The 18,118-nt window shown below is 46.3% G+C and overlaps 1 protein-coding gene across 4 annotated transcripts in view; it reads right to left on the minus strand.

Moving 5' to 3' along the window:
- Positions 1 to 18,118, minus strand: part of U2SURP (U2 snRNP associated SURP domain containing) — a 1,877,492-nt gene that overhangs the window by 1,748,880 nt on the left and 110,494 nt on the right. The window lies entirely within an intron of this gene.

Below are 18,118 nucleotides of genomic sequence, written 5' to 3' on the forward strand. Positions count from 1 at the left end.
AAGATGGAAAGTAGTGAGAGTGGAAGCTGTAAAATTACAAGAGGAAGAGTGATCCAGACCTAAGAAGAGGGAGAGTGGAAAGGTGATTTAGTTGAGCACCTGAAGAGGGACAGGGGGAGGGGGACTGGGGTAGTTGGGGCAGGAAGGGCTACCACGATGGGAAGAGGAACCACCATCAAGGCGATTCCCAGGAAGAAACAATCTGGGATAGATAGGATGAAACCAGACCATAAACAAATTTAAGAATGCAGATTTAGCAAAAATGAAGGCGAGAAGAAGAGTAAAGGAACAAAATAACAACCCAATCCCTTGTGATGGCATCATCTTAAAATGTACTGTATTCTGAAGAGAAAAAATATTTGGAATTGCATTTGCCAAAATGGTTATTTTTTCACCAACAAGTAAATTTGTTTTTCTTTTTCTTCTTTGTAGGACAACATTCCATTGACCCACATAACCTGCAAGTGAGACTCTTCTCTGTACAGCCCAAAACACGGATTAAAGCAACTCACAAAATGTCACATTAACCGATGCAGGTTTGAGTAAAGGTTCACACTTACTTTACCCTGCAAGGTGCGCCCATCGCACTCATCTCTGTTACTGATCGGATCCCCTTTAAAAGGGGAAAAAGATGTGATGTAAATATAAGGTTACATTCAGAACCGATGCAAATGTGCATAAGGTTTTCAAACAACAATGAGTATCCATCACGTATCTACAAACAGTGCCAACCTAGATCACAGCATTATCCATCCTGAAGTCTAGAAAATAAATTTAAAAAACGTGTGATTTCTCCAGCTGCATTTTAAAGGAGCCAAACCGGTGCATACCTTCAGTTAAAAGCCTGAAGAAATACAAACCAACCGCATGGCTGTCAAATCAATTATTGCTGGCCTAGATCCGACCCATGCTACTATTCAACCAGCAGTGCCCCAATCAGAAAGGTGAAACTGGCACAACCAACCAGAATGGTATACATCCTTCGCCTCTTTGGTAACATGGGCAAAGGGCACACTGTACTCTCAGGAGAGGTGGGTGCTGATAGAGATGCTACACAAATAGTACCAAAATAAAAGTGTCCAACAAAAGTTCTAGAAAAATAGGAACTTTAGTGTTTTTAATTAGTTGTGTGAATTGTTGTGTTTTATTAACTACCCAGCCTTGTGTAAAGGAAACTGGGAATTCAGACAGAGCAAAGGGGCACTCTGGTTGAAGGCACTGTCTTCGACACGATCAACCATACCATGCTGCTCAACCGTCTCCGAGATAACCTGGGCATCACTGATCAGGCTCTGGCCTGGCTGACCTCCCTCCAAGTTCCAACTTGGGTCCTTCCTATCATCCATCTTCCTCTCTACCTGTGGTGTTCCCAAGGGGTCTAACCTCTCGCCCTGGCTTTTCAACCAATACCTGGCAACTCTCGCCCACTGCATTGCCATTTTCTGCTCAAATTGCGAGTGCTACGCTGACGACACTGCTGTCCTCGAACACCTCCTCTCCCTCTCTCAACTCAGATTGCCTAACTGCCAATCAAGATTGGTGTGCCGCCAATGATCTTTGTCGGAATGCACGCAAAACGGAGCTCCTCCTCATCTGCACACCTTCACCATCCTTTGCCCTCACTCTCTGGCCGGCCTCCCTTGGCCCTTCTCCTACCCCCACCTGCAAGGCTTAGAACCTCGGGGTCCTCTCGACTCCACACTTTCCTTCTCTGCACACATCTCTGATGTCTCGAAAAAGTCAAACTTCCTCCTGCACCTCCTCAGAGGTACTCTGCCTTTCCTCTCCTTCCCCCAGAAGCTCATGGTCTCCCAAGCTCTGGTTCTCTCTAGGTTGGACTATTGTAACAGCCTCTTTCTAAATCTACCTGCCTCTACTCTCCGCCCTCTGCAACTAATCCAGAACAGGCCTGCAAGACTTGTCCTTGGCCTCAAGCCCTGGGATCGTATCTTTCTAGCTCTGAAATCTCTCCATTGATTCCCAGTGGATGCAAGGATTACATTCAAAACCCTCTGCATTGTCCAGATGGCTTTCTGAGGTCTGGGGAGCAAATTCCTCCCCCCTCAAGCTCTTAGCTCCTCTACCTCCCTCAGGGTCAGTCGTTTTTCAAAGAAACGAGCGGGGGTAGATCTCGGTATTCGGCTGGGGACTCCCTCTTGAATAGCCTCCCTGCCACTCTAAAACATGAAGCGAACCATCGCCGGTTCTGGAAGCACCTCAAGACCTTCCTTGTTGCTTCTGCCTTTGCTCCCCCTGGCCCCTGCTGATCTGTTCTCTCTTGGCACTGTGCACTTGGCCAGCCTCTGTCCTCCGGGCCCAGGTACCTGCTCACCCTGCCACTCTCCCGCACTGCCTCCCGGCCACCCCTTGCACTGGGGTCTGTATGTGTACCCATACAGTCCCCCTGAACCCCTTTTTCTTCCTGCACTTATCAGACTTACCCGGTCTGCTGCCTTAAACCCAGCACTTGCCACTTGCTCGCTGCACTACCACGGTTTGTTGCCTTATTTATTTATTATTATTTCTCTGTTTCTCCTTTGCTCCGCACTTCTCACTTCTCCCCCATTCCATGCACTTTTTCCCCCTCTCCCATGCATTTGCGCGTTCTCAATGTCACTGCGCCTAGTAAGATTGTTGTTTTGTTCTCCCCTGTTCCCCTCCCTTGCCGCACTCAAACTCTTGTGTACGAGCACAACAGAAATAAAATATCTTTATCAAAATATCAAGACTGGTGCAGGCAGTTAATTCGAACAGCAAATTCTCCATCATTAGTGCACTTTAATCCCTTAACTGCGGAGGACAAATCATCCCATCTTCCGCAGTGCATTTCTTGTGGAGAGGACAAAATAGCTCGTCCTCTGCAGTACTTAACTGTGGGGGGTGGATCGCCTCCCCCCTTGAGCAGCACCGATACTCCAGAACACCAGGCTGTGAAGGGGAAGACTTCCCCTTTTGTGCCTGCGGGTCAGACCTGATGACGTGCGCCGACGTAATCAGGAAGTGATATTTACATGCTGAAGCCAAAAGGCTTCAGCATGTAAATATAGCAGCCATACTTGTGTGCTGCTCAGGGATGGTCGACCCACATGGGAGTCAGGTGCCCAAGCCTGGCGGCAGCACCCCCAACTGTCCTGGAGCTCTGGCCATGCCGTGTTACAGGTTTTCCCCTCAGGGGAGGGAGGAGAACCCTGCAGGGGGTGGTTGATCCACGTGCGATGCCAAAGTCCGGGGGCAGCACTCCTGGCTGTCCTAGAGCTCTGGTTGAGTTGCGTTACAGTTTTTGCCTCCCGGTAGGGATGGGGACCCGGTCAAACCTTTCTTTTCCAGCCAGGTAAGGGTTCACACGCATGCGAGGTACCATGTCAGTCGGGACACCTGTGGGAACATAGGACATGTGTTGTTGTGGGCGTGTTTCGTTGGGTTCTGGTCACTAATGTCTGAAAAATGTAGTTTTTTTCTCTACATTTTGGACTTTGCTGGGCATTGTGGGTAATACATTCTAAGGCGATTTTGCGAAAGTCAGACCTCTTGGGATTCCCACGGGTCTTTTCAGAAATGCATGGGGTTCCCAGTTTTAATTGGTGGCTGCAACACCCCAGGCCCAAATCTGTGGGTTGTCCACTAAAACCAAACCGTACAAATGTGCTCTTCCCAAGGTGTACCAGTGGTTTAGCCTTTTCCCTTTGCGCCCAGGTCAGTGCACCGACACACGTGAGGTATCATTTGTATCGGGACAGCTGCGGAAATGTGGGAATGTAGGACATGTGTTTTCTCTTGGTTTTGATAACATTTTCATACATTTCCGACTACACTTTGTTACAGGACCCTTTCATTTCCCAAATGTGACCTACATTTAGGCACTGCTTTAGGCACTGTACGCTTTTGTTTCCTGTGCAAGTCACCTATCCTTCAAAAGTCTGCCTGTGCTCTTTCAAACAATGTATGCTTGCAATTCCTCACCACATTTGTTTTCCTTATTTTCAAATGCTAAGTATGTCAGTTTAGGCCGTCAGCATAAAAATCCTGTGTACCAGGACTCCATTTTTGGCTTGTGGTATTGCTTGTTTTGTGAAACATTATGAAAAATGTGCGATTTCCGAACTAGAAGAGTCGGGAGAATGTAGCGGTGCATTGCTTTTCTCAATATTCACAGAAGTCATTACCTTACATATCCAGCACATACTTTTATTTCTGTCATTTTTCCAATTGCTTCCCAAACTATGGGAATTTTAGCTACATAGTTGTTGCATGACCTGCGCAAATGACCCCTTGCTAAACTTGGAATTTTGTCTACCATTCAGAAGTGTATTCATTTCCGTCATTCAGCTTTCCTACCCTCCTCTTCCATTCCGTCCAAGCTTGTCCTATTGGGGGAAAAAAAAGGGAAACATTCTTTAAAGCTTGGAAAATGGTGAATTCGGAACACCAAACCATTTGTTCCTAGCTCTTGTAAGGAAGAAACCACAGGCTTCTGTGTGCCTCATTGTATTGGCATTTTCTGAAAAAACACGTGGTTTGGCCACTTTTATGTTATTTTCTCACACCGCCATAGAGCAAACTAAGAATCCTTTGTGGTGTTATGCCAGCCTACATGTGGGAACAAAAGGGTGCACATTTGGCTGGGAGAACACTTGTAAAAAATTGTAAAAAAATTACAAGGAATTGAATGCGACATACCGAAATGTCCAAAAAAGGGCTTAGCACTGGGAGCGAAAACCCTCAGCAGTGGGTTTAGTAGGCCATCTGTACTGGAATACTACACATCTTTATTCATCATCTTGGCAGCTCAACAGCATCGAGCCGGCCTCCTTCACCCTGGTCTGCAGTCGACCCAGCTTCCAGACAGCTATCTTGTGGTTCAAATTAGGCTTCCGAGACAGGATGAGTCGACGGGTCCCATGTTGTTGAATCAGTGGTCAAGATGGATTGAGATGAGGCTTCCGATGTGTCAAGGGCATCCAAGATGGGCAAGTCGATGGCTTCCAGCAGGTTGAGTCAGCTTTCGGGTCAAGATGATTCTTTGGATGCAGCTAATCGCATGCTTCTACAGAAGCAAGGAGACACTCTAGCAATAGCAGAAAAGTGCTTCAATGGGTCAAATCTGTAGCCAAACAGCTCAAAGAAGCAGGTTAGTGGTTTGAAGTTCTTACAGTGCCAAAAGCAGCAATACAGGTCCTGTAGTTGCTTGAAGGGCTAAGAGTAGTCTAGAGGGCGGTAAAACACAGTTCTGAGCAGCTTCCGGTCTTCCAAGTTGCTGGGAGGCCCATTCAAGGGACACAGGGAGTCCTTTGTTTCATGCTTCCACTCCAGGATGTTTATCTGGCACCTGCAGGGGCCTTCCACCCACAGTGAGCAGGGTCCTGGTTCCAGAGCCCAGGCAGCAGAGAGGCCTTGGTCCCCAACAGCTTCACCCCAAAGGTGCTCCCGAGATGTGTAGGAAGAAGAGTGGTCCTCTTTCTTGGAGCCTTCTACCTTCACCTCTAGGGCAGAAGACATTGGAATAGACTGTATCCCCAACAGAGTTCCAGGTGGCTCCTTCTGGTCTTGAAGTCCAAAGAGCAGGGTTGCCACCCCTTTAAAGAGAAAATACTACAACGAGTTGGTCCAAAACTAGCTTGTTGTGATGGATGCAATTTAGATTGCTGTAACAATTTTCCTTTGCATTCTGATGTTGCAACCTGTCTGCAGAAAGTAGGGAGGGGTGTGACATTTAGGGAGCTGTAGTAGAATCCAAGATGATGGAACTGTGGGCTAAACCTCTCTTTTGGGTTTCTGCAACTCCACCCACTTCTTCTGTCTGCCTACTTCAGAAGGGCTCCGGTTATCAACATCCTGACTTGAGAAAGCTGTTGTCATGGCAGGCCCATTTTCTAAGCAATCGTTTCCAAAGCACCTCTGGGGGAATCGGCTGACCTTCCTCATTGGAAATCAACAGCGAAGCTTCCTGGACATGGACCAAACCTGGCTGTTGTGGGTACTCGCAGCCCATACAGTTAATACATACCAGCCCGTCATGATTGAGCCACCTCACCAAGCTGAACTATAATAGATCATCCAAATGCCTGTGGCTTTACAATTCCAAAACCTTAGTCGGCACCATGTCACAACTACACCTGGCTTATATTTGGAGATTTATGTGCCACCAGGCAGCTGGGGTGTACAATTATGTCAGTCAGTGAAACTTAATTTGGCTTTAAACCAAAAAGGTTTTCCACAACAATACAGACAATTATCACAATTTCATTAAATTAGAAAAAAGACAATAGCACTATGGTCAAGCTGTGTCTCAATGGGGACTTAAATCACAAACGCCAATACATTAATGTCCCTTTAATTATGAAACTATGGGACAGGGGGAACCAGCCAGCACCCTTCTCCCCAATGGGACAGCATTTGCTCCTGAGAGCACTGGCTGCTGTGACAAATTTTCCAACAAGTGAGCCTGAAGTTCTATTGTAGTATTAGTCTATGACTGGCATCTCTTGTCAAAGGACAATATATTCCTAGCCATGCCTGGATGCCCAAGATCGATTTGAATAGAGTCAAGGACAGTTCCCCTCGGTTGACAGATCCTAGTGCAACTTGTGATACGATCCCTGGTAACAAATAAACATTCCTGCGCTCTGCATCCAGTGTAAACACTTTGTTAATAACGTGTCCCCGGATTCATATTGGTTAGGGGTCAATTTAGGGACCTTATGTAGAAATATAGACCCCCTTCTCCAAGATGTCAATAGACAACTTGATTTAACAGTGGGGGTGGATGGCTCATGGGTCTTCCGGGATACTGCCTTGTCAAAGTTAACGTTAACCCTGGGCACACTACCTGCATTCAGCTTAGTTTTATGGGAGGAACAGTGCGATAGGCTTTTGTAAGGAACACAACCACTCAATTCCTTTGTGGGCGGTATCTCTTTGGCCTCTTGGGCACATAGGATATTCTTACTAACTTGATTCCTGCTACTGCGTTCCCCTCTGCCCTGTAATGCACTGGTGTTAACCGAACAGGTTGCAGGCAGGATTGAGCCAGGTGTCAGCAATTTATTAGTTGCCCTTATTCCACTCTCTTGGTTGATCCAAGACCAATCAACCCCCCCCCCCACAACCTCCCACAACCCCCCCAGCCGCTGTCTTCACAAATGCCTCAATTAAGGTTAGAATTACATTTTTTTATGGTGAAGAGTGGGCCTGGGTGATCCACTATCTGACGCTGTCATGATGCCTACCCCCGGAGCACCAGGACAGGCCCAGCACCCCTGGGAGCAGGCATCATGCCCTCGGGTAAAAGCCCAGCGGCCCCTAATAGGGGCTCTTTGGACTTTGTCCTGGCGCCTTTGGCGCCAGGCTCATGTTGGACATCAGTCCTGGCACCATAGGCGCCAGGCTCATAAAAGAGGGTGTTTGGTGCACTTACCTGACGCAGACCATGCTGCATGAAGCCTAAAGCCAAATGAGGCTTAGGAGGGACTATTTTATCAAAGGAACTATTTTACTTGGGTGGGGACCGTGGAAGAATACTTACCTGGAACTTCTTCCAAGGCTATTTAAACCACGCCCGGACTGCCACACGTGCTTCGCGTTGCTCTGCATCTAGCAGCTGAACGCTCACCGTGTCTGCTCCTGCATCTTGCCTCCAGCCACGCCCGCCTCGAGCTTGGGATACCTGAAAGGAAGGAAAGGAAGAGAAAAGGTGAAAACCAAGAACTTAATCTAATTTCCTACCTGTCTCCGGAATCATCACGCCAGCGATCCTGAAGATAGACATTCTTTAAAAGCATCGCGCTACTTGTAGCAGCGCCGCGCATCACTCACCTGCCTTGTGGGCTCTTCACTATCCGCCGCGACCTTCTGGGCATTCCGCCACATCTCTGCACCTGCAGGGGAGAAGAAGAGACAAAAGGTGAGCAGGAGGAACAAATGAGGAAAGCCTGATTTTCCGTCACAAGACTTACCTGGCCATATTTGACGGAACCACTCCTCATTTCGGGTCGGCGCCACTTCTTGGCCTGGTACCGCACCCCGGCCCCTATGGGGAAAAAAGAAAGACATTACTAGAGGGATTCAAAGACATTTAAGGGATCATTTTATCACAAACTCACCTGAGTTTATCTCCAGCAATATCCCTCGAAGCATCACTTCCACTCTGCACCTGAAAATCAGGACAGATCGCAGGTTAAGAAAAGCAAACAAAGAGAAGACTCTACTCTGGAACTTTTTAAACTGCATACTTACTTCACTGGTTTCGGAAGGCGAAATGCCGTAACTGGTCAAATACGCGCCCCTGCACCAGAAGCAGGATGGAGAGCTCATCCATTCAAATATTAAGGTGAGGCTTGATTGGGGATTTCGGAGGTGGTCAGAGAAGAGCAAAGGGGAGGTGGGAAGCAATCACAATACTCTGCAGTCAGTTAATCCACTTTCTCCACCTACAGAAAGATATTTCTACGGGCCAGACAAGCCAGATTTGGGGGTCCAGTTCAGTCGGTGTTTCGAATCCTGCGCATCACGCTTGAAGAGGTCACAGCAATCCAGACCAGGTCAGCGCCTCCGTGGGAGCCAGGTGAGCGTTACAGACACAACTTGGCTAGACACCAGTTACCCCTTTAGGGAAAGCCTGCAATCACTCAGCTACATTGACCCTGTTAGGGGCCTGGCAGTCTGCTCCATCCAGAGTTGGCCCACTAATGGGGCCATGTGGATCAGGAACTTTATTAGTGAACAAAGCTGGCGATGTCCACTTGTGATGGCATTAGTTCCCCCATCCCCCCACTTGACACAGGAAGTTCAGGGCTGGCTGCATAGTGATGGTACTCCAGCCAGCAACGGGTGGGGGGCTGGGATACAAGGATTACAAGAATTACAGGGACCACATGGGCTACAATAGAAAAGGTGGGGGGGTGCAAAAATGGAGCTAGCAATTTCATTGGCTTCAGCATTGAACTAGAATCTGCAGTGCTTGCTGAAGACTAGGGCAATACTGTTAAAATGTTCCTATTGACAGTCATTCTACTTTTAGAAATGGGCACAGGCGCAGGTACGGGCGTGGAAAGAAGTTGCAGTTCCCTTAGAGCTCCAAGGCGCCAATGTTTTCTTTTCTTTTTTTTTCCCTCTGTATTATGGCTCACCCCTCCCCGCTGTGCCTTCTTTAGTTCTCACCTCATTTACTGAATAGCAATGCCCGCTCCCTCAGTCACAAGCTCGTTCATTGCTTCTCCCAATGCCTCAACGGCTTTCAGGAGGGGGTTGGGACAATGATGACTTTCTCCCGATTGCAGCTTGAAGAGAGTCTATGATATTAAGGCTATAAATGTGGAAAACCCCCGCTTGAATGAACTCCCCACAGCACAAACTCCTGCACCCTTTCCCATCACGGGGGATGAAAGGAGCATTTGAAGAGTTTAGGTGGGAGGAGGCAGGGCTCCTTCTGGACGACAGCAGCACCTGTGGTGAATGCAGTGTCTTCCCAAAGCGCAAACTCCCACGCCCTTTCCCCTTGCAGGCTACAATTATTAGAATTGGAACCAGAAGGAAAGATTAAAAAGCTACTTCTTGTTGGAACCGTTCCAGCAGCTGTCCAAGAAAGCACATGTGACCTTTGAACCCATTCTGCTGCCACTGCAGAGCAGTTAGGGATGTCAGGAGACAGTCACAGGAAAGGCACAGGCACACTATGCTTTTAGCATTGAGCATAATGAAAGGAGGGATCTGGTTAGCATGCCTTCCTTTCAGAAACATTACCATCATCATTTTTTTGCTAAATACCTAAAGCGCTCAGGCTACCGCGCTCTCACCAGATGGAATTGTGTCACAAGAATGCACGGCCTCCAACCTAGAGTGACAACATGCATATGCACACCTTGTTCTGTAGGGCTTTACTTTTCCAATTGATAGACTCACCTTCCATTTATGTACTGTAGATCAACTCTGCATTAAATGGACTTGAGTTATTAATGACTACCTTACTAAGCCTAATAGTACAGCATCCAAAGTCCCAAGCCAAGATCGGTCTCAAACAATAGGATTTCAATGTAGTGAACTCTTCCGACTTCTCTTATTTTACTTCTCCTGTGAATTGATCACAAAACAGTCACGGCCATGATGGAGACGCACAGTTTCCAATTCTAGAAGTCTGAGGTTTCATCCAACTGAAATCAAGGCCCCATCCCTGGACAATATGTGACCAACCCCATATTTACAATCTATATTCTGCTAAAACAAGGGGCTGGCAGACATATGCAGAATTCACAAAAATAAAGTTTTATACAAGGGACTGAGGCACTGTAAAGCCTACTATGTGCTATGCCCAAAATTGTAACACAACTCAACCCAGTGTTTTAGTCATGAAAGTATAACAAAATAAATTGTGTACCTCGCTCATGCAAGGAGAAAGCATGCAGTAGTTCTGGTTGAATATAGGCTATGGGCACACCCAATACACTGGACATTCTACTGCTGAAGTGAGGAGGGAAGTGGGGGGATACAACCCTCCCTTAAAGATGCCTTAAAATATTTTCAGATACTCTGACACCATGGTCTTACATCAGACCATAAGGATTGTCAAGGTTCCAGTTAGCTACCTTACCCAGAATGAAAGGGGACCTAGTCCACAAGTGCAGTTTGTTTATTTATATAGCGCTCAACACCCGGAGGTACCTGGGCGCATTACAGGTTATTTGTGGATTACAAGTTACATAGCAGATCAAATACAAGTAGCATAGTTACATAGCAATGTTAAAATATTTACATAGAATGCCTGACATTCTTACATGAATACATAATTTACACTGATTAAATGCAAGGCTTTACTTTACATGTTGAGGGTTGACCAATATTCTGTTACAGGCATATACGAGGTCGGGTTTACGTGTCTATAGGCATTAGTCATTGGCTAAGGTCTGCTATCCTTAGCCAGGAGCCACCCTTTTGTGTTTTTCCTGAAGCTCAGGAAGGACTGGTCGACTCTTGAAGTTGTGGGTAAGGAATTCCACAGCTGGGCTGTCATAACCGTAAAGCTACTGCCCCCAGAATTTTTTGCATCTGGGTACCTCCAGGCAGAAGGAGTGCAAAGTCCTGGTATGGCATGTCGATGTCTTCTTGACATATTTCTCCATTAAATATTTAGGGGCTGAGTTTAGGTATTTATGAGTGAGGGAGGCAGATTTGAACTGAATCCCGTCTTTGACGGCGAGCCAGCCAGACTTGAGACGCATTGTCACTTTGGGAAGCTGAACGCAGCATCTTACTCTTAAATGTTTTGAGATAAGCAGGTCTTCTTGCCACTCAAGCAGCAGGTTTCATCCCGCCATCTTCAAGGGGGCTGTAAGTGATATTCAATCAACACTACAGCTAAGTCAATGCCTAGTCTGGGATGCTGAGGAAAACCCTTATTGATGTGTTTTTATATCCATTTCAGTACTCTGGATGACAACCCTTGTATAACACCCCCCTCTTAGAATCCCCCGACCCCACTGAGCCAAGAAGTAGGTTTGTTTTGCAAATTTAAAAGGTTTATTTGGACAATTCAACAATACATATCTATCACACTTTATAAATAAATTGATAACTGATATCACACTTCAAAATACGACCGTGATCAACAATGGATAATGTTACAGGGGTACACTGATTTGGTTACTTAGGAGTAGTGTAGAAGATGAGGTACCTGAAAATGCTTGATGATTTCAAGGAAATGCAAGGTATAATAAAATGCAGTACAGAAATAACTTGTTATGATTTTAGCAAAAGGTAATATGATCACTTTTTCTTTTGACAATTCACTCCCCCCCTATGCAATACAAGAAATGGAAGGAGAGCACACAGTCTTCAAGAATCCCACAAATCACACTTTATAAGCCAATACACAGTTCCAGTTCCCCCAGCAAGCTTAGAGAAAACAGGGATGAGTTTTAAACACAGGCGAATTACTTTAATGTGGTTTGCAAGGAAGTGAAAAGGTGCTAAAATTGCTTTTAATTCCCTCTAGAGGTTCAGGGTGAGTGAGAGATGCTTGTTGGTATTAGTTCAGGCTCACTTTAGCAATGCCCTATGAGTTATTACCAGGTTGCAAACAGATTTTTAACAAAGGAAAGAATGGAGCTGCTATTTTGACAAGTGGAGAAATTGAGCCAAATCGCAAATCTCGGTAAATTCGCGAGTGCGTGAATCGTGATTGTGGTTCTAGGCTTGTTGGAAAGCTTAGATTCTAAGCTTTCAGAGGAAAGTTAAATCTTGTTCCTAGGACAAACGGTTCCAGAGATACGGACGATTTAATAAAGGTAGATTTTAGGATTTAAAGTAAACTCAAAATGACAGGTGACAGCTTGCAGTTGCAGAATTGACAGGTGACAGTTTCTGTCAGGGCTGGGGCGATTGGCAGTGTTTTGGGGTTCTGGGGGGAGATAAAAGGGCCCTGGGGAGTCCATCCACCTTGTCCAGGCGTGTTCTCCTTCCATTTTGCAGGACGAAGGCCCAAGGAAGGAGAACAGCCCAGAGACTACATTGCCCAGCAGGCCGTGCACTTCACGGGCCTGCTGGGAGGAAAAGGACCACACGCGCGCCACTGCGCATGCGCGAGCCGTGCCCCGAAAGCACCGCTCGCAATCCTGACCATCGGCAAGAGAGGACGTGTGAACCTCGAGCTCCTGCAGGTAAACATACGCGGGGCACCGCCCGCCAGCTCAACCCCCAGCCCCGCGTACATGAAAAGCTAAGTACACGCCCTTTTCCTAGAACAGCTGATTTATCCCGTCGGAGGGAAACTCGCTACGCGCTGTGGAATTAATGTGTTGACATTTTCGGAAGCACGAAAAGACGAGTTAAACTATTTGCATGTAAAGCATGAATACTAACCCAGAGTTGGAGTTAGCTTGGCGGTGAAGCAACCGCACCTTTAACTATCTTTAACCCTTTAGGGAACGTTCCTTAGGAACGACATTTTGCACTTTGTTTTGCTATTTTCAGCTTGTAGTTTGATCGGATTGGTGAGACATATCACGCCCATCAACACGAAAAGGCCGAAGGACCTAGAACTCCCACAGAACACAGAGCTAAGTGTTTTAGCACCTCGTGTGCATGTTATTGTTTGCTACTCTTGTACAGGGTGAGGTGGGGAACTTGTAATCTGCATATTGGTGGGGAGTTACCACGATACGATGTGATGTGATGTTGGGAGGGTTGCCTTCATGAGAAATGAGGGAGAAGTTCATGTTTGAGAAGGCAGTTTGAAAACCAAAGCAGCACTAAAGAACACCAAACCTAAGATGTAAATTGGTTAGAGGCTCCAATACAAAGGCCTCCAAAGGAGAAATTCAGAGTGAGTGATGGTTGTGATAGAGTGTGTGTGTGAGCAGAGCCACTGCAATCAACCAACAGCAAGAGGAGCACTGGAGTCAAGGAGCATGTTTCCCTAAAACCCCCTTGCCCATCCATTGTGATTCCCTAAACCTCTTTCCGGTTATCCTGAACTCCCTCTACCCATCCACTCAACGAACCCTAACCCTCTTTCCCCAGAGGGTTGCGGTGGCCCGCGGTTTCCATTTCCCAGGCGCCAAGACCCAATGGGGAGTGAGGAGTTTGTGCTGCCTCTGCGCCTGTCAAGAGGAGTGAGGATCTGACAGTTGTGCAGCTTTAAAAATGACAGATGACACGATTTCTAGGAGGCTGTTCTAATTAGGTTAAAATAGTTTGGATTAGATTATTTTAACTAAGAGATTGGTTCTGCACAGTTCTGCTAGGTACTCGCAATATAAATTTGAACTAGGCCTCGTCACGGATCTGGTCAACACGTCCGGCTGCGGTTCTGTCTGCTCGGCGGGTCAATCAGGCACCGGTTCTGCTCAAAACGGTCTGGTTTGTGGTTCTCTCGGGTTCCGGATACAGCACTGCTTTCTGGATACTGCTACAGGTTCTTGCAAAAATTCAAACAGCTCGCCCTAGCTGTTGAATAGTTTGGTTGGTTTTGAGGCCTGCTGTAGAGGATTCAGCTGGTGGATTCAGGCCGCTCTGCTACACATTCTGGAGTTAATTTCTGCTACAGGTTCTGGAGATTGATGGATTTGAAGTCTGGATCTCTGGATGTGAAGACGTCGGTCAGCATGCTCCGCAGCAAATGGAATTGAATGTCTCTACCTGTCCCAGCAGTCTCTTTTTATGTGTTTTGAAAGGTGGGTGGAGAGGCTAGTATCCCTAAGCCTGCCCCTCTCTTGATTTGATAGGTCAATAGATTCTTTGGTCCCTGATTTGGGATGGGATAGTGTGTCAGAGTGATGTCATTTTTATGACCTGCAGAAATGACACTCCCCTGGTCAATGTGCAAACAAATCTATTCCTGATCCAAATACATATTTCCCAGGTACACAGTTGTTTGACATCACATACACACATCATATATTACTAAAGATAGTCCCTGTCCCGACTCTGGCGTTTCTAGGAGCTTGCATTCAAAAATGGCAACTTATTTTCGATTTTAGTGGGTTTTGCAACATTGGTTTTTCATCAAAAATTATACAAAGGTACATTTCCCTTCCACATATATCTCAGGAACTTTCCATGTCTCTAGCTTAAACACATTGTCTACAATAATCATGATTAGCGGGGTTTTGCCCCAGAACATGGTACAAATTGGAGTTTGACTCAAATCGTGAGGGCTTTTTTCACAGTAAGACTCTCAAAGTTGTACATTGCTGTCATTTGGTTACATTTGGTTACAATAAATTATCACTTTCTATAAACTATACATTTGTTTCAATTCAACCCCCCCAAAGTGTTTGGGTCCGCCTCCAGGAGTCTGGGTGGGTCAGTGATCACATGTCTCTCCTTGCTGGCAGAGGGCTGTTGACAGGAAACAATCAAAATTAACATACCCCATTCAACAGAAAGAGCCTTTTGTGTGGGCTCCAGCAGGCTGCCTGGAAGTCTCTCCTCAATCAATCAACAGGGTCATGTGATATCCTGCCTCCTAGTGTGGGAATCTCTGAGGTGTTAAGGTTTCCCAGCCTCTTTGCCTCTGGGAACAGCAGGTGGCTAGATTTTCAATTAACCAACAAGCTTTGAAGTCCCTCCCCCTCTTGCAACTCCTCAATACAGTTTCCCTGACAGAGTTTAGACCGCTAGCGCCACCTTGGGGAATTTGTCGGTACTGCATCCATTTTTGAGTTGTCTTGAATTACTGCATTTCAATAGAGTGGTCTTTTGCTTGATAGTATAGGACCCTTGCTTAACATTGTTTTGATGGCATCCTTACAGTAGAGTGGTGATGTGGAACCCCCCACAAGAAGGTTGTATCTCAGGAGTGGTCTCGTGCCAACTGCGCAGTTCTCCTATTCTGGCGTGAATGTGGGCGGCGATACCTCATCCCCACATCCACCCAGTCTATTGATTCAACATGGGTCAAAACCCTTGACAGGGCAGCTCAGAAAAGTTTGATTGGCAGGGACAGGTTCAAACCAGGTCGTCTCGACTGACTCATCAGTCAAGCAAGGCTCATAGTGCAAAAAGGTATTAAGTTGTTAAGTGATAGTCTCAATCAAGGGTCCAGATGTAGCTTGCTGCCTCATAATCTTCTCAAATGCTTCTTGGGGAAATTCTGAGCAACAGCAGTGCCACGGGTAATGCCTCAGGGCTTTAAAGAGAGCACAGTGTCTGATATACAAATATTAAAGATCCGGAGCTCCCTTATGCACTTCCTACACCAGGAATATACAAAGACACATACATGCTCACTGTCCCCCTCAGGTAATATGTAGTGCTGGTCTATAGGCGTTTTAGGCATGCAAGTTTCAGATATCTTCCAGCTTTGGTTTTCAGTTCCTGAGATATCATTAGGAAGAGAATGTCTCTCCCTTCTCTGATAAATCTCTGCACCCCTATGAAAGGGTCTTGGTCAAAAGCTCTGAAAGGTATCAACACTCAGTCAAGGAAACAAGTGGGAAGCGCAAACAAAAAATATTCAAGATGGTGGAACCAAGCTTCCCAGCATCGCTCTCTGGCTGCTTTCCATAACACATGTCCTGCCTTCCTGTGACAAAATGACTTCTGCCCCACAGAAGTAGAAGGATTTGTAGTTGCTAAAGCGCCAAACTCAGCCCCCATGCTGCTACAAACCAAGAGTGATCCCAATCATAAAGATGACACCAGCAGAATTAAGAGATAACTCCTTCACCTTTTACGGTTATGTGCGCCGAGGGAAGGTTGCACACTCAAGATGGGTGTGAATGTGATCCAGTAGCAACCCAAACAGCAAAGCATGACAGTACAAAACAAAGAACATCCAAGTCGGTTCTATATAAATATACCTTTAATTAAACACACCATCTGCAATAATAACTAAATAGAAAAATGCTACACAAAAGCCACCCCTGTGGAAAGAACACAGACTATACAAAAATAGGAAGATGCAGCACACTGGATATCCAAACCGGGGTGAAAAGCAATTTAAAAAAAACACAACGGTCGCAAAAATGATAGTTTCTTGCTGCGAAGAGGGATTAAAAGGTGACCTAACCAGTCTTTAGGGCCCAAAGATGGGCCAGGTGAGTAATCGAGAATACCTTTCTGCTGTTGTCGAACCACGCCTCGATCTGTTGTGCGACCAGTTTCAGCCATGTTTGGATGCAGCGAGCAGTGTTGGTCAAAGCAGGCATCGAGTCTGTTCAAATGCTGTGGCTCAGAGCAGTTAATAAGGCAGAATTCAAGCTATGTAGATCAGAATGCTCGTTAGAAGCTGGTTGGAGGAGCGTAGTAACTGCTGGTTATGGTCAGTTAGCGACACTCCAGTGGTGCTAGTCAAGGTCTAGTGGTGGATCTGAGAGATTATCCAGATGTTCCGATATGAGCTTTGACAAGGTGGAGAGTCAAGGTCAAGCCAGTTAAAGTTGTTGGGTAACTGCTGGTTAGGGTCAACTAGGTTTGAGTCGAGATCTTGAAATGAGCAGTACACATTTGAGCCGGGTGAGGAGATTGGCTCTGCAAGGCGTATGCGATGCACCATCAAGCTGATTCGAAGTTGCAAGCACGCTAGTTCAAAGAGATCGGTTGAGTGCCAAAGGTAGCACTGGGGATCCTGAGTTTCAAATGCAGTGAGCCCAGTTCAAAGGCAGTACGATCGGTTCAAGGTGATGAAAAACGGGGATCCTGGCCGTCCCAAAGTTCAGGGTCAAGATTTGTGCTTGTCGTGGTTTTCCCCAACACAAGGAGGCTGGCAATACACCTGCAGGAGTCCTTGACCTCCAGCGAGAACCTGAGCACTGGTGTAGTTGGCAGAGAGGTAGGTCTTGCTCCAGCAGTAGATCACCCCCAATGTGCCTTCTGTGGACGATCAGGAAGCAAAGCTTGCTTGGACACTAGACTTCCAGCAGAGGGCTTTAGAGAAGTCAGCTCTCCAAACAAAGGTCCAATGAAATTTAACTCAGGGTTTTGTTCAAGGGTGAATTCTAGAAGTGGTGAGGGATTCCCTCGTTTAAAAAGGCAAACGTCCACAAGTGATTGGACAGCTGCAAGCCTGGTTTAAGGGCTCAAATCCCTGGCCTGTTGTCAGGGTTTTTGGAAGGCGGTACAAGAACTAGAATGGGTACGAGAACATGCAGGCTTAATAGAGTGCAGGCAGTAGCAGGGGATAGGAAACAAAAGAAAATGCCTCCAATCTTCTTTGACCATTTATTCCAGAGTCTGTAGCCGTCAGCTCACAAGATGGAGAATTGGGCTGTAAACAAGAGCAAAATGGTGCTTTCCCACAGTAACATTCTACAATGGAATGTTTAGGACAGGTTGGAGGTGAACAGCTTTTCCAACTGACTTTCATCAGAAGTGTCAAGTGAGGAAGTCAGGTTTTGAGACAGCTCCTTTGAGGGCTACTTTGCAAAGAGTCCAGGACAAGAGTTAAGAAGAATCCTGAATTAAGAAGAATCAGAAGAGCAGCTGCAGCAACTATTTACCGGTGGGAGGGCTGCAATTTTAGAGCTCTGGCATTACAATTCAATATTTGTTATTCCGTTCAGAGACTGCAGTTGTAGTTGGCGAAAGCTGACATTTCATTTTCCTAAAGTTTTTATTTACAGGGAAAGCAAATTGAAGAATGTGAAATTGAGCTATTTACTTCTAGAAAGGAGCAAGGCTGTGTGAC

This window comes from Ambystoma mexicanum, chromosome 10 (assembly GCF_040938575.1).
Source record: "Ambystoma mexicanum isolate Mex_15411 chromosome 10, UKY_AmexF1_1, whole genome shotgun sequence".
Classification (NCBI taxonomy): Eukaryota; Metazoa; Chordata; class Amphibia; order Caudata; family Ambystomatidae; genus Ambystoma; species Ambystoma mexicanum.